Here is a 17,174-nt window from a genome sequence, read left to right as displayed (position 1 = left end):
GTTGCAAAAGGTCATTGAAGTTGTTATGTATGTGTGGAAGCAAGTCTGCTTAGCAGAAAGGGGTATGAAAGGCTGCTTTTCACAACTACATGAAAGTAAATGGGTCTCTCAGGGTTTTATTGCAACGTATAAATGAGCTTTTATTCCAAAAGGCCTTGAACTCAAAAGCCCTTTTGAAAATAAAACAAAATGAAAAAAAGATGATCTTCAATAATCTGTGTTTCAGGTGTCTCTGGGGCTCCATGATTCTCATCTGCAGAAAGTCTTGGTTTAATGAGCTATGAAACATTGGGTAGTAGGAGTGTGAGTAGTGTTCTTTATAGCTGTGATGGCAAATCCATTACATGCTTTATGTCCTTGACAAATATTGTCTTTTTCACTGTAATTCAAGTGTGCAAATCCTGCAGTTAACTTGCTCCCAGAATAGCTGCAATTGGCACAGAAAGGATCAGGGAGAGTGAATGATTTATTATTTCTGCTGCAACAGTCTTGTATGTTGTCCAATCGAGTTGGCACACAAGTCTCCAGATTACATACCAACTATGTCTCACATTCAGACTACTCCAGGTTCTGTGGTGCTTCTTTTGAAGTGGTTTTAAAGGGCTACACCAGGTGACAAACAACCCCTATAAATGAACCGAGATTTCCTTTAATATCTGGTTCCCAGCACTGATTACCTTTCATCAGTTCATCTACAAAGGTAACTTTTTTTAAAGTCTAGACTGTGAAAAAAAGGCTGTAATAATAGTGACCTGGTAATTGCTGTGAGTACTAAAAGAACCAGATCGTATTGAGGCAAAGCTTTCTTGATGCATAAAGCATGTACAATGAAACCTGTAAATTAGGGACTTGCTTCAGCCATCCTCATTTTTAAAATGGCCATTGTATGTACTGTATATACTGTACAGTAGTTTTAAGCAGGTTGCACAGAGATTGGAACTGGTTGTCCAAATAGGCTTTCTCACATGGTACTTAGCTGATTGATGAATTTTACCTGGTAAATACAGTACTGTGTTAATAAACTCATGCAAACAAATCTCTTACTAAATGGCATTTTTATTTCCACAAATAAAATATACTTAATGGGCTAGTCAGTGATTGATGCCTGGACATTATGGCGTTTGACTTCATGTAACAGCCAGTTGCATCCAATTCAGATGCATTAATTTGGTTGAGTAATGTATTGCACTCCTCGTGGAAGGCACATAACTGAATTTTAGATATCACTGAAAAGTCTTCTTGAGAATTTCCACCAGTGTGCTGTTAGGTGCTCACTCCTCTTCGAGGTCATCACTGCTGTCTTTGTCCGGCTGTGGCTCTTGGGCGAGCTTATGATTGAAGAAGTATTGTTCCTAGGACTCAGTCAGGGATTCCTCAGTAGGGAGTTTACTGTAAAAGGAGACAAACTCCTCTGTTTAATGAAGGTGAGCGGGTGAGGAAGGACAGCAAAGCAGGGTAGAGGTTAGGCATGGTGGGTAGACCAGTATCTTCTACACGGAGCTGCAGCCACTGGCTGAGAGTGGACAGCTTGACCTGCCATGCTGCAAAGACAGTCCATCCAGAGGCAGCGAGTTTGTGATTCAGCAGGCTATTTCACTGGCAGGTGATCGGGAGTGCATGGTGAATACGGACTGAATCGATCTTAGCAACGGCAGAGTTCAGCAGACACTCGCGGTAGTGGGTTTCAATGATGATGCCTTGGTTCAGCAGGCTGAAGGTGGAGGTGGGTTGGATGGGAAGAATGCTAGCCCGATGTTGGACAGACATGCTGGGTGCTTGTGGACGGAAAGGTGCCGGGGGATTCAAACCGAATGTGGGCAGGGACGATTGTTAGACTCACGTACAGTCGGTATTTTGAACATTTTCCTTATTTAAACTTGGAAACGGACTTGATGCATTTTTGTCCATAGTTTCTAATTTGTCAGTGTTTGTGGTTTCAAGGTGCAGCATATTACAATGTAAGCCTGTTTTTCGGGCTGTCAGTTTGTACAGTTTTCACTGTACGAAACAACCATAATTCTGCAGGTAATGGTTAACTAACGCTTCATATAGTGAGGAGAAACTTCTGGTCAATGATAGTCTAAAAATCTGGCTAGAGCACCAACAACTCTTTTGATTTGTCTTCAGAAATGACAACATTTCCACAATATTATGAAAACTGCATTTGACAGTAGAGTAGGTTATCCCAGCGCAGTTCACTGGTCTTAAAAGCATGGATCGTACAAGTCTAGAAACACCCAACAGCTTTTTTTCTGCAGTCTGCCAGACAGTCTTTGTAGAACACTGATGTTGCACACCCTGACAAGCAAAGACACTTTTTCTAAAGTCGCAACTGCTTTTCAATTTATATTCATTTCCCATTTTCCCCATTGTAACTCAAAAGCTGAATGCCTGTAACTGAAGACAGCTTGCCACCATTATGGAGAAGAGATAGTGGACAATATCACATTCTTGACAGAGTTACTAAGTTTTCTCACCACTGAAGATAACACCTATTTATCTCTCCAGCCCAATTCTGTTCATTTGTACCTGTAGAGATTTGGCTACTGCTTGTCTATAGGAAATTAGGAATAGGAGCAGGCCATTCAGCCCCTCAAGCTTGCTCCTCCATTCAGTTAGATCAAAGCTGGTCTGTACCTCAACTCCATTTTCCTGTCTTAGCTCAACATCCCTTGAAACTTTCAGCTAACACAAATATCCAGCCGATACGCTCCATAGACAATGGTGCAAGCAGTCACATGGAGCATCAGTTTTGATGACATCTAAAAGACTGGACCCAAAATTTTAACCCTGCTTTTCTCTCCACAGATGCTGGCTGACCTGCTGAGTATTTCCAGCATTTATGTTTTTGTTTCATGAGGTGGTAGTTGTTTTGCTGTTCACCATCTACTGTTTTATACGTAACCAGCTACCTTTTGTATGGAGTCATTCCAAAATAAGAACAGCATATTGTATTTAAGGACTAGTACAACACATATTTTTACACAGTGACTCAAGACAGCTTTTCCGACAGGTAATCTGTTCCAACTACCAGTCTGCCTCTCACATTGATAGAAGCAATTAACTGCTCTACAGGCGCTGCAAACAGTGTCTTCTCACTGGATTATTTGAGTGCTCACGACTGATTGCTAAAATAAACCAAAAGCAACATTAGAGGTATTTAGGAGATTTTACCAAAAAGGGGATTTTAACAGTCATTACACACATGTCAGCCATGGCTCAGGGATGGTACTCTTGCTTCTGAGTCAGAAGGTGTGGTTTTAAGTTCCACTCCAGAGACTTGAGCACAAATCCAGGCTGACATTCCCAGTGCGGTACTGAGGAAGTGTTGCACTGCCGAGGAATGCCGTCTTTCGGATCAGACGTTAAACTGCCCTCTCACGTGGATGCTGAGCAAGAGAATTCTGCCAATATTTATCCCTCAACCAACATTACTAAAACAGATTACCTTCTTGCCATTTGTGGGATGTTGCTGTGCACAAATTAGGCTGCCATGATTTCTATGTTACAACAGTGATGACACTACAAAAAATGTATTTCACTGGCTGAGCATTTTGGGACATCCTGAGGTTGCAAAAGATGCTATATAAAAGAGATTTATTTCCTTGAGACAGCAGAGGAGGCTTCTTTGTGTTACTGGCTATCCAACACACTTCTGAAATAAACAAAGATTAACATAAAGAAAGATATTTCTAATACCAAGGAATGACATCATAATCTGGTGACAGGAGAATATTAGCAAACTTTCCAAAACAATAGCTGCTGATTGACAAATGCCAAACATCTCTGCAGAAAAGTACACTGTTCAGCCTTTGTACCCAGCATTATCAAAGAACACTCCGATGAACATTTCTTTCCCATCAGCTCCAAGGAAAAAAGACCTAATTTTTAAAAGTTTTTCTTCACCTTGATGTAACCTCACATGAAAGGGAACACCTTAGAGCCCAATATTGCACACAATTACTTTAACTGAGCTCTGAGAGAGAATCATTATTACCTCTGTCTTTTATATTCTATACCAAAAACCCAGCAATCCCTTTAGCTTTTACCATCTTATCAGCTGAAGTGCTGCTTTTAATGTCCTGTGAATCTATACCCCCAAAATCCTTCAACTCTTCCAAAGCACTGAGCCAACATCCATTCAGAGTATAATTACTGCTGTTGTTTAATCAAAATGCATTTCCTCCCATGTTGAATTCCATCTGTCATTTTTTAGCCCAATGCCCTAAGCTGCAGTTGATTCGTTATTTTCCAATTTAGTCTGTCAGTTGCACAGTGTCCATGGACACCTGGAAGAACCAAAGATTAGATGTTCTTAGGATTTCCTTTCTGAGTTCAGCTGTTAGGTTAGGAATATCTCCAGATATGGGTCTCACCATAGAGACAGGAGAAGATATCACCTGTGTACACATGATAACAGAGGTAATAGTACACTTAGTATAATAAATCATCCTCAACTGATTTTACCTATCAAATGAGAGGTTACTAAAAACATCTTCATGTTTATTTCGCTTCGGGAAGCATCTTGTCCTTTTCATGAATTCTCGATGTGGTCAAATAATATAAAGGAAATCATAATGTGCCATTTTCTATCATTTTGGGATTAGAGTACTATCAGCAAGATGCAAAGAAAATCCTATCGCGAGGAGAGTGAAATAAAACGAAATCAACTCCTTATTACAAGTTTGAATAAATATTGTAAATCTTACTCTGTAAAACTATCACAGCACAGCTTGCAGCTGTGAAAGTGGATTAAATACCATTTTACCTACGTGAGATGGTTAATCCCAGTATCCCACAACGTGCATGGTTAAATCCAGTCCAGATGGGCCCTGCCACTTAACACGTACAAAATATTACAGCATTTCACTCAAGGCTCTGCGCTGTCACCTGGGGCTCCTTATACCTTTGCACTTTCCAATTAAATTTGAATTTTACACAGTCACATTGAGCACAGGTTGTGTCTTTTGCTCCAGTAAGTGGCAGATTTGAACTATACTGAGCAAGCTGCACAATTCAAGCAATTGCACTGGAATGGGATTATTCAGTACAGTAAAAGCAGAGGCAATGACAAACATTACCAATGAACAACACTCACTGAGAACAACATTCAACAGAACATATTCAGCTTTAGCAGAGGTCAAATGAGTTCCAGATGTTTTCTAAGAATTAAGTTATTACTTACCTACCCAATATATTTGATGGAGTTGACCTGCCAGACTGTTCATAAGTACTGTAAGAATTGCAATTCAAGTCCAACAAGAGATGGCACAGTTTTAGACTTAGTTTTAGGAAATGAAGCTGAGAAGGTGGAAGGAGTGGCAGTGGGAGAGCATTACGGTGGGCAGTGATCATAATTCAGTTTTTAACATAATTATGGAAAAGGACAGAGATAGAACAGGAGTTAGAGTTCTCAATTAGGGCAAGGCCAATTTTATTAAGCTGAGGAGTGATTTAGCGAAAGTGGACTGGAAACAGCTACTTGAAGGTAAATTAGTGTCAGAGCAGTGGAAGGCATTCAAAGGGGAGATTCAAAAAGGGAGGGAGGCAGAAAGTAGGAAACTACAGACCAGTTAGTTTAACATCTGTCATTGGGAAGTTGTTAGAATCCATTATTAAGGAAGTAGTAACAGAACATTTAGAAAGTCAAAACGCAATCCATCAGTGTCAGCATGGTTTTATGAAGGGTAAATCACGTTTGACTAATTTGCTAGAGGTCTTCGAAGCTGTATGCAAAGTGGATAATGGGGATCCTGTAGATGTAGTATATCTTGACTTCCAAAAGGCATTTGATAAGGTGCTGCACAAAATCACATGGGGTTAGGAGCAATTTATTAGCTTGGATAGAGGATTGGTTAGCCAACAGAAAACAGAGAGTCGGGATAAATGGGTCTTTTTCTTGTTGGTAAGATGTAACTAGTGGGATGCCACAGTGTTCGGTCCTTGGGCCCCAACTATTTACAATATATATTAATGACTTGGATGCAGGAATAGAAGATAATATAGCCAAATTTGCAAGTGACACTAGCATAGGTGGGATAGTAATTTGCAATAAAGAAATAAGAAATTTACAAATGGATATGGATAGGTTAGGTGAATGGGCCAAAATTTGGTAGATGGAGTTTAACTTGGATAAGTGTGAGGTTATCCACTTTGGTCAGAAGAATAGAAAGGCAAATTATTATCTAAATGGAGAGAAACTTCAGAATGCTTCGGTGCAGAGGGATCTGGGTGTCCTTGTGCATGAATTGCAGAAAGCTAGTATGCAGGTACGGCAGGTAATAAGGAAGACAAATGGAATTTTGGCATTTATTGCTAAAGGAATAGAATATAAAAGTAGGAAAGTGTTGCTGCAACTGTACAAGGCATTAGTGAGACCGCACCTAGAATATTGCATACAGTTTTGGTCCCCTCATTTGAGGAGGGATTTGGTTGCATTGGAGGCAGTTCAGAGGAGGTTCACTAGATTTATTCCAGGGATGAGGGGTTTGTCTTATGAAGAGAAATTGAGCAGTTTAGGCCTTTACTCTCTAGAATTTAGACGAATGAGAGGAGATTTAATTGAGGTATATAAGATGATTAAGGGGATTGACAAAGTAGGCATAGAGAGGATGTTTCCTCTTGTGGGGCAATCTAGAATGAGAGGTCATAGTTTTAGGATAAGGGGTAACAGATTTAAAATGAAGATGAGGGGAAATTACTTCTCTCAAAGGGTCATGAGTCTGTGGAATTCACTATCCCAGAGTGCGGTGGATGCCGGGACATTGAGTAAATTTAAGGAGGAGATAGACAGATTTTTAAATAGTAATGGGTTGAAGGATTATGGAAAACGGGCAGGAAAGTGGAGTTGAGGCCGAGATGAGATCAGCCATGATTGTATTGAATGGCGGAGCAGGCTCGAGCGGCTGAATTGCCTACTCCTGCTCCTAGTTCTTATGACCTTATTCAAGGGGTTCAGAGTAAACATGTTCCCACAAAGAGAAAGGATGGAATGGCCAAATTTAGAGCCCCATGGATGTCAAGGAGCTTACAGGGTAAGATAAGGCAGAAAAGGAAAGCTTATGTCTGACATCGAGCACTCAATACTACAGAAAGCCAAGAGGATTTAGAAAATGAAGGAAGTGGAGGGGTGAAATCAAAAAGGAAATTAGGAAAGCTAAGAGAGGACATGAAAGAATATTGGTAAGCAAAATCAAGGTGAACCCAAAGATGTTTTATCAATACATTAAGAGTAAGAGGATAACTAAGGAAAGAGTAGGGCCCATGAAAGACCAAAAAAGGTAACCTATGTGTAGGGGCAGAAGATGTTGGTATGGTTCTTAATGAATACTTTGCGTCTGTCTTCACAAAAGAGGGGGATGATGCAGATATTGTAGTTAAGGAAGAAATGTTTGAAGTATTGGATGTGATAAGCATAGGAAGAGAGGAAGTATTAATGGGACCAGCATCCTTGAAAGTTGATAAATCACCAGGGCTGGATGAAATGTACCCCAGGCTGTTAAAAGAAGCAAGAGTGGAAATAGTGGAAGGTCTGACCATCGTTTTCCAGTCCTCACTGGATACAGATGTGATGCCGAAGGATTGGAGGACTGCCAACACTGTACCTCTGTTTAAAAAGAGACCGAATAATTACAGGCCAGTCAGTCTAACCTCAGTAGTGGGCAAATTATCGGAATCAATTTTGAGAGACAGGATAAACTGTCACTTAGAAAGGAACAGATTAATCAAGGATAGTCAGCATGGATATGTTAAGGGAAGATCTTGTCTGACCAACTTGATCAAATCTTTTGTAAGATTCGTAAGAAGTAACAAGGAAAATTGATGAGGGTAGTGCAGTTGATGTGGTCTACATGGATTTTAGCAAGGCTTTTGACAAGGTCCCACATGGCAGAATGGTTAAAAAAATAAAAATCCATGTGATCCAGGGAAATGCAGCAAGGTGGATACAAAATTGGTTCAGTGGCAGGAAGCAAAGGGTAATTGTTGACAGGTGTTTTTGCAAATGGAGGGCTGTTTCCAGTGGCTTTCCACAGAGCTCTGTACTGGCTATCCTGCTTTTTGTGGTATATATTAATGATATGAACGTAAATGTAGGGGGCATGATCAAGAAGTTTGCAGACGACACAAAGATTGGCCATGTGGTAGATAGTGAGGAGGATAGCTGTAGGCTGCAGGAAGATATTGATGGACTGGTCAGGTTGGCAGAAAAATGGCAAATGAAATTCAACACAGAGAAGTGTGAGGTGAGGCATTGGGGAGAGCATACAACGCAAAGGAACATATGATTAACAGGAGAATACTGAGATGTGTAGAGGAAGTGAGGGACCTTGGAGTGAATGTCCACAGATCCCTGAAGGTAGCAGGACAGGTTGATAAGGTGGTTAAGAAGGCATAAGGAATCCTTTCCTTTATTAGCTGAGGTACAGAATATAAGAGCAGGGAGGTTATGCTGGAACTGTATAAATCATTGGTTAGGCCACAACTTGAGTACTGTGTGCAGTTCCGGTCTCCTAATTACAGAAAGGATGTAATTGCACTCGAGTGGGTACATAGGAGATTTATGAGGATGTTGCCAGGACTGGAAAAATGCAGCTAAGAGGAAAGACTGGATAGGCTGGGGTTGTTCTCCTTGGAACAGAGAAGGCTGAGGGGAGATCTGATTGAACTGTACAAATTTGTGAGGGGCCTGGATAGAGTAGATGTGAAGGGCCTATTCACCTTAGCAGAGAGGTCAGTGACTTGAGGGCATAGATTTAAAGTGATTGGTAAAAAGATGAGAAGGGAGATGAGTCAAAAGTTTTTCACCCATAGGGTGGTGGTGGTCTGGAACTCACTTCCTGAAAGGATAGTAGAGGTAGGAACCCTCAACTCATTTAAAAAGAGTTTGGATATGCACCTCAAGTCCCAGAACTTGCAGGGCTATGGACCAAATGCTGGAAGGTGGGATTTCACTGGATGGCTGGTTTTTCTGTCGGCACAGACACGATGGGCCAAGTGGCCTCTTTCTGTGTGACAAACTTTCTATGATTCTAAGTGGATTTTTGTAATTTAACTGAAAGAGGAAAATAAATAATCAAGAGAGGGTATAGATAGATGTGGGAAGAAGGAGAAGAGAAAAAAAAGGTAAAGCCAGAAGGGAAAAAAAAGGAAATAAGTAGGGAAAAAAGGGGGGAAGAAAGAATAAAGGGAACAATAAGAAAAAAAGAGCAGGAAACAAAAACAAAGGCAAAAAATGGAAGACAGAGGAAACAGGGATTAGGAAAAGTAAGAAAAGATTGGAGGAGAGCAGATAAGGCAGGAACAAAACATAGGAAAATCCAGCAAAGAACAGTACCAGATAAAATGAACCAGATTGTTGCTTGAGTGATTCCAATTTTGATGCGAATTTCAAGGAGAAAGGTCATGCTCACCGGTTGCGTAGAATCTCAAAGATTAGAGCAATAGTTTATGGTTAGTCCCTCTTCTGGAAATGTCAAGTGGCCGATCAATTGCCTTAAACCCACTTAAAATGTAATTATTGCTCTTGTTACCAACTTGTGAACCATTAAATTCATAGTGAAGGTGAGAAAGTGAGCTGCATGAGAATAATTCATCACAATATTGTATGTTCAAAAATTTAAAACCAACTCTCAGAGACAGGTATGTTGGGAGTGAAAATAGATGAGTGGGGATGCAAAGCAGGTAGTATTGCATTGGTGACTCATTATACTCCCACCTGATATTCCATTCCATTGACATTAATTGAATTGAGTATCGGACTGTGTATAAGGGGTAGCAAAAGCAAATCTGTCAGTTTTGTATCCATTCCCAGGTCCAATCTCACCCCTGTAATAGTTTATTGGATATGGAGTCCACCTGCTACATGCTGGATTATTTAAAACACCAAAAAACAAGCAAGAATAAGAGCTCCAATGCTGTTGTAAATGATATCCAATAACTTTCATTAACTTTAGGCTGGTTGAATTTTACATTCACTGTTGATGTAACCTACATCCCTGAATGGTCCTACATGGCGCCAATATTTTCTCCCTCATGTCCAAGGTACTCAGGCTTGAGCATATATGGTTAGTTCATTTAGTTGTCCAGCACCAGATCTAGTTGGATCTCATCAAGTGCTATCAGGCCTCACTCTCCTCTATTAATACCTCCCACTACTCCAGGATCATCCTGTAGAGTAATGATGACGGACTTCTTTTCTCCACTGACAACCATATCTTTAAAACCTTTTCCCCTCCACCAGAACCTCCAATAACAGGTGTGAAAAGCTCATGGATTAAGAGCATTGGTTTTGTTGCCTCTGCTGCTCCCCCATCATCGACCTTGCCACCAAGCTAAACTTTCCCCTAGCCTCCTCTGTGCTCAAACTCTGAACACATATCTTACTGTAGTTTCTCTCCTATCGCCCATGTCCTTTCCAAGCTAATTTTCTTCAAAAGACTCTTTCCTGCTTTCTTGATTCAATTCCCACTAAACTGATGACCACTGATGAGATTCAAAGGAGAATTGAAATAGCCAAGACCAGCTTTGTCAAAGAAACTGACCCTGAATCTTAGGGAAAGAATGCTGAGCTCTTACATTTTCTCCTCTATATTATATGCCTCAGAGACATGGACAACAAATAAAGAGACTATTGAAAAGCTAAATGCATTCAAGATGTGAATATATCGGGGGATGTTCCACATCTTACACAGGCAGAAAGACTAATGAGCAAGTGCTGGAAATGGCTGGAGAAAAGCGGAAATTAGTGCATAACATCAAAGAGAGAAAGATACAATACTTTGGTCACATCATTAGAGCAGAAGGTAGACAGAGACAATTATTGGAAGGGAAGATTGATCGAAATCGTAGGAGATGGCAGCAGAGAAGAAAATTGATGATTGATATAATGGACTGGATGCAGTTGCCTATGCAACTGTGTAAGGAAGACACAGGACAGATAGAGGTGGAGATCCATGACAGTCAACCTTCTGGGAAGATGACGACACCAATGAATGAATGAACAATGACCACCCACCTTTCCTTCCTGACCTTCATGTTAGCTGATATTCTAAATGGGGGTCCAACATTGGAAAATGCGATGCCAAGATCCCTAATATTTGCCAGTTCCGAAGAAGGGTCACTGACCCAAAACGTTAACTCTGCTTCTCTTTCCACAGATGCTGCCAGACCTGCTGAGTATTTCCAGCATTTCTTGTTTTTATTTATGATATTAGCCAAGATCCCTGTGTCGCCTCTTCTCTGGAAGGTCCGCTGAGTCTAGTGCCAATCAGGCACTTAAGTGGACTGTGGAAGGCCTTCGACAGGATCAAGGACCCCATCATCGCAAGTCCCACCCTTGGAGAGCCGCTGGCCAATCAGAGGCAGGCAGCTGTAGCACCACCGCAGAGGCAGTGGCTGCTATTGGAGGAGGCCAAGGAGCAGCGTTGGAACCAGGCCTCACATATGTCAGGGTGGGAGGGGTCTCGCAGGGTGGGGGTCACGGGGGAGTGGGGGGATCAGCAGCAAGAACAGGGCAAGGTGGCTGTCAGTGGGCACCCCTCTTCCCAAAGCTGGGCCCTTCACTCAGGCTCTAACTGCCTTTAAATGAGGGACCCCGCCCCCACAGCCAGGAAGCAGCCCACATGGTTTTCCGAGGCGTGCTTCCCTGTGGTGAGAGGGCTGCCTGCTGCACAGCTATTTGTGGCTGTGGCAGGAAGAGGCCCTTAATTGGGAGTTAATTGTTCAGTTAAGGACCTCAACTGGCGGAGGGGCAGGAAGGCCGTTCACAGACCTCTCCACCCCGGACTAAATTTTGGTTTGATTTCATACACTTCCCGCCTCCAAATCCGCCACAGGGGAGAGCATAAAATTTCCCACATATGGTCGGCTTCCACATGTGCGCTCGTGACATTCAACAGTGCATTCAATAAAGTACTGTATATCAGACTTATAGAAAATAGAAGCACATGGTATTAAAGGAACAATGATACTTGGGAATGAAATTGGTTCAGGGATGGGAGGCAGAGAGTAGTGGTGAATGGATGTTTTTCTGGCTGGAGGAAAATTTGTAGTGTGGTCCCCCAAGGGGCTGTATTAGGACCATTGCTTTTCATGTTATACGTAAATGACCTGGACTTGGATATCGGAAGTACAATTTCAAGGTTTGCAAATGATACAAAACTTGCCAATGGTGTAATACGTGAACACGTTAGTAGCAGTCTTCAGGAAGACAGACAGATTGATGAAATGGAAAGACACGTGGCAGGTGCAAGTTAATGCAGATACAAGAGAAGTGATTCACCTTGGGAGAGCAATATGGAGAGGCAATATAATCTAAATGGTACTATTTTGAGGCAGATGCAAGAATAGAGGGACATTGGAATGCATATGCACAAATTCTTGAACAGGTCAAATTGTTAAGGCAGTTAAGATGCAAGGGCGGCATTTTATGTAGGCGATGGAGGTCTCGGACACCAGCTGAAGAGTCGGCGAGAGCCCTGCATCGCCTCATTTTGGAAAGGCCCGTCACATCACATGCTATATTAATGACTTGGAGGAAGGGACAGAGTGTAGTGTATCCAAATTTGCTGATGATACAAAAATAGGTGGGAAGGCATGTTGTGATGAGGCCACAAAGAATCTGCAAAGGGACATAGATAGGTTAAGTGAGTGGGCAATAACTTAGCAGATGGTGTTCAATGTGGGAAAATGTGAGGTAATCCACTTTGGTAGGAAGAATAAAAAGGCAGATTATTATTTAGATGGAGAAAGACTACAAAATACTGCAGTACAGAGGGATCTGGGTGTTCTTGTACATGAAACACAAAAAGTTAGCATGCAGGTGCAGCAAGTAATTAGGAAGGCAAATGGAATTTTGGCCTTTATTGCTAGGGGGTTAGAGTTTAAAAATAGGGAAGTCTTGTTACAACTGTACAGAGTGTTGGTGAGGCCACACCTGTAGTTTTGGTCCCTGTATTTAAGGAAGGATATACTAGCATTGGAGGCAGTTCAGAAAAGGTTTACTAGGCTGATTATTGGGATGAAGGGGTTGTCTTATCAAGAATGGCTAAACAGGTTAGGCCTTTATTCATTGGAGTTTAGAAGAATGAGGGGTGATCTTATTGAAACATATAAGATTTTAAGGGGGCTTGACAGGGTAGATGTTGAGAATATGTTTCCACTGGTTCGGAATCTCAAACTGGGGGACATTCCTTTTCCTTTTTGGCCTGCTTGTCTCGAGAGACAATGGGTAAGTGCCTAGAGGTGGTCAGTGGTTTGTGGAGCAGCACCTGAAGTGGCTAAAAAGGCCAATTCTAGAGTCACAGACTCTTCCACAGGTGCTGCAGGTGAAGTTGGTTGTCGGGGCTGTTACACAGTTGGCTCTCTCCTTACACTTCTGTCTCTTTTCCTGCCAATTGCTGAATCTCTTTGACTCGTCTCTCTTCAGCCCCGCCTTTATAGCTGTCCACCAGCTCTGGCGATCACTGGCAAAAAGCTCCCATGACTTGTGATCAATGTCGCAGGACTTCATGTCACGTTTGCAAATGTATTTAAAGCGAAGACATGGATGGCCGGTGGGTCTGATACCTGTGACGAGCTCGCTGTACAATACGTCCTTGGGAATCCTGCCATCTTCCATGCGGCTCACATGGCCAAGTCATCTCAAGCGCCACTGGCTCAGTAGGGCATACATGCTGGGGATGTTGGCTGCCTCGAGGACTTCTGTGTTGGAGATATGGTCCTGCCACCTGATGCCAAGGATTCTCCGGAGACAGCGAAGATGGCATGCATTGAGACGTCGCTCTTGGCTGACATGTTGTCCAGGCCTCACTGCCATAGAGCAAGGTACTGAGGACACAGGCTTGAAACACTTGGACTTTTATGTTATGTGTCAGTGCGCCATTTTCCCACACCCTCTTGGCCAGTCTGGACATAGCAGCAGACGCCTTTCCCATGCGCTTGTTAATCTCTGCATCGAGAGACAGGTTGCTGGTGATGGTTGAGCCTAGGGAGGTGAACTCTTGAACCATTTCCAGAGCGTGGTCATCAATATTGATGGATGGAGCATTTCTGACGTCCTGTTCCATGATGTTTGTTTTCTTGAAACTGATGGTTAGGCCAAATTCATTGCAGGCAGCCGCAAGCCTGTCGATGATTCTCAGCAGACACTCTTCTGTGTGGGATGTTAATGCAGCATCGTCAGCAAAGAGGAGTTCCCTAAAGAGGACTTTGGGCTTCGTTCTAAGACAGGCAAGGTTGAACAATCTGCCATATGAAATTGTGTGGAGGAAAATTCCTTCATCTGAAGACCTAAATGCATGAGAGAGCAGCAGTGAGAAGAAGATCCCAAACAGTGTAGGTGCGAGAACACAGACCTGTTTCACACCACTCAGGATAGGAAAGGGGTCTGATGAGGCCCCGTTATGCTGAATTGTGCCTTTCATTTTGTCATGGAATGAGGTGATGATACTTAGTAGCTTTGGTGGACATCTGATCTTTGCTAGTAGTCTGAAGAGACCACATCTGCTGATGAGGTCAAAGGCTTTGGTGAGATCTATGAAGGCAACATAGGGGACATCCATTGTTCGCAGCATTTCTCGTAGAGCTGGTGAAGGAAGAACAGCATGTCAATGGTGGATCTCTGTGCTCGAAAGCCGCACTGTGCCTCAGGTTAGACATGCTCAGCCAGCTTCTGGAGTCTGTTTAAAATGACTTGAGCGAAGACTTTCCCCACAATGCTGAGCAGGGAGATTCCATGGTAGTTGTTGCAGTCACCGCAGTCACCCTTGTTCTTATAGAGGGTGATGATATTGGCATCGTGCATGTCCTGTGGTACTGATCCCTCATCCCAGCCCAGGCAAAACAGTTCATGGAGTGCGGAGAGTATAGCAGGCTTGGCACACTTAATTCTTTCAGGGGTAATGCCATCCTTTCAAGGGGATTTTCCGCTGGCTAGAGAATTGATGGCATTACTGAGCTCCAATTTTGTTGGCTGTTCGTCCAGCTCATCCACGACTGGCAGAGACTGGGCTGCATTGAGGGTGGTATCAGTGACATAATTTCCCCTGAAGTACAGTTCTAGGTAGTGCTCCACCCAGCGGTCCATTTGCTTGCATTGGTCAGAGATCGTTTCCCCTGATTTAGACTTGATGGGGGCAATCTTCTTGACGGTTGGCCCAAAAGCTCTCTAATGCCGTCATACATTCCTCTGATAGTTACAGAATAAGGGGGCACCCATTTAAAACTGAGATGCAATGGAATTTCTTCTCACAGAGGGTAGTGAATCTCTGGAATTCTCTACCTCAGAGAGTTGTGGAGGCTAAGTCACTAAATGTATTTAAGGAGGAGGTTATGTGGAGCAGGCCCGAAAGAGGAGTTGAGGCCTGGGACAGATCAGCCATGATTTTATTGAATGGCGGGGCAGGCCTGAGGGGCTGAATGGCCTACTGCTGCTGCTATTTCTTATGTTCTTAAGTTTTTATGTTCTAATCAGGCACTTAATTGGGCAGCAGTGGGCCATCCCCGGCATTAAGAACCCAGGCGACAGAAGTTCGGCCCGCTGAGAGCTGCCAGCCAATCAGAGGCCGCCAACTCTTTCACTCAATGGTCTCCTCTATCCTGTAAAATTCTATGATTCTACCTCTTTACATGTCTCATGGCCCTCCAAGCACCCCTCCCACTCCACCCTCCACACTGCTTCAGTGCTGTCTGACTGCTTGTCTGTTATGTGGTCTTGGTTGAACTGCAATTCTTGCCACTTAAACATTGGAGAAGACTGAGGCCACAAACTCTGTACCATCACCACTGATTCCATCCCCCTCCCTGGCTACTATCACAGCCTGAACCATACAATAGCCAAGGACAACTCCTCCATTCATCTTCAAACAGTGCTGTGGGATCATGGAAGATGGGTGATGTGGACTAACATTTCCTCTGAAAGATGGCACATCTGACATTGAACCCTAGGTTCTGTGTTCAAGTCCATAGTGGTACTTGAACCCACAAGCTTATAACATGGAGACTACACAATGGACCAAGCTGATATCTTTAGCAGTACAAGTACAATACCCATCATTTCGCTGTTTGAATATGGGGGCCATTCTTCAACTTCTGAAGTGGTACGAATCAGCAGAGGGGCTGTGCAATGAGCCTGATACCAGCTTCAGGAGGCCTGTACTATTTTCCATGTGGGCCTCGTTTGATTGTTGTTGGTGAGTTACGGGTGCCCTGCTGCAGCTTGCTGGTTGAGGAAAGGGGGCAGGGTATCTAGAGCAGGAGTGGGGATCGAAAGGTGATCTCAGGGATGGGTCTTGAAAGGACAGGCAGTGGGTTGTAGGTCTTTGGCTTCCTCACTCATACAAAAAAAATGCCCAGGGCCATTACCTGAGTATATCCAGCAGTCCCTTTGAAGACAGCAGGTTGAGTCACTCAACAGCTGGTACAAACGGGAGGAGCATGTGTTGCACACACTCTGCACATTTGTAGCTGGAAATAACAACAGGGGTTCTACATCTGCTTTGCATATTTAAGCAGCCTCCAGTCAGAAACACTCATTACAATCTTCAAAGCAGGAGATGCACGTAATTTACCAATGGCCCTGTTTGTTAATGTAGGCAGAGTGATATATGTTCCATGGTGTTAACATGAAAGACCTCTTAGATATACCTATGGCCCATTAATGCGAACTGCAGCTCATTACTCTGGGGTTTAAGCACATACTCATCACTAGCTATTCAAGGTTACATTTGTTAAAATAGGCAGAGGGACAACCATTCAACCAGTTACTGGGTTATTTTAACACTAAGAACTCTAGGAAATGACAAATTCAATATTTTCAACCATTCACAAACAAATGTTCATAGTTTTACTGAAACTATATTGAATTCTAGTAATATAAAAGCAAAATACTGTGGATGCTGGAAATCTGAAACAAAAACAAGAAATGCTGGAATCACTCAGCAGGTCTGGCAGCATCTGTGGAAAGAGAAGCAGAGTTAACGTTTCGGGTCAGTGACCCTTCTTCTCCGAAAATAGGTCAAACTGGTTTAAAAAGACCACATACCACCCCACCAATGAAAATTCTGTTTGCAATTCTCCAATTCTCTGCCAGAGGTTACACTGGTGGGAGAGCTCACCACACAAATACTGGCGGGAAAATTTAAATTACATGTTAATAAGGTCCTCAGATCAGATGT

At 42.8% G+C, this 17,174-nt stretch overlaps 1 long non-coding RNA gene across 1 annotated transcript in view; it reads left to right on the top strand.

Annotated features, from left to right (window-relative positions):
• Nucleotides 1–543: 543 nt before the first annotated feature.
• The window catches only part of LOC137346945 (uncharacterized), a 72,287-nt gene continuing 55,656 nt past the window's right edge, over nucleotides 544–17,174 (top strand). Inside the window, exon 1 of the long non-coding RNA XR_010968830.1 lies at nucleotides 544–700. This is a non-coding gene — a long non-coding RNA (uncharacterized lncRNA). The remainder of the gene's footprint in view (nucleotides 701–17,174) is intronic.

The sequence above is a fragment of the Heterodontus francisci genome, chromosome 31 (genome assembly GCF_036365525.1).
Source record: "Heterodontus francisci isolate sHetFra1 chromosome 31, sHetFra1.hap1, whole genome shotgun sequence".
Lineage (NCBI taxonomy): Eukaryota > Metazoa > Chordata > Chondrichthyes > Heterodontiformes > Heterodontidae > Heterodontus > Heterodontus francisci.
The sequence above is the reverse complement of the archived record's forward strand: the minus strand, read 5'-3'. Positions and strand labels throughout refer to the sequence as shown.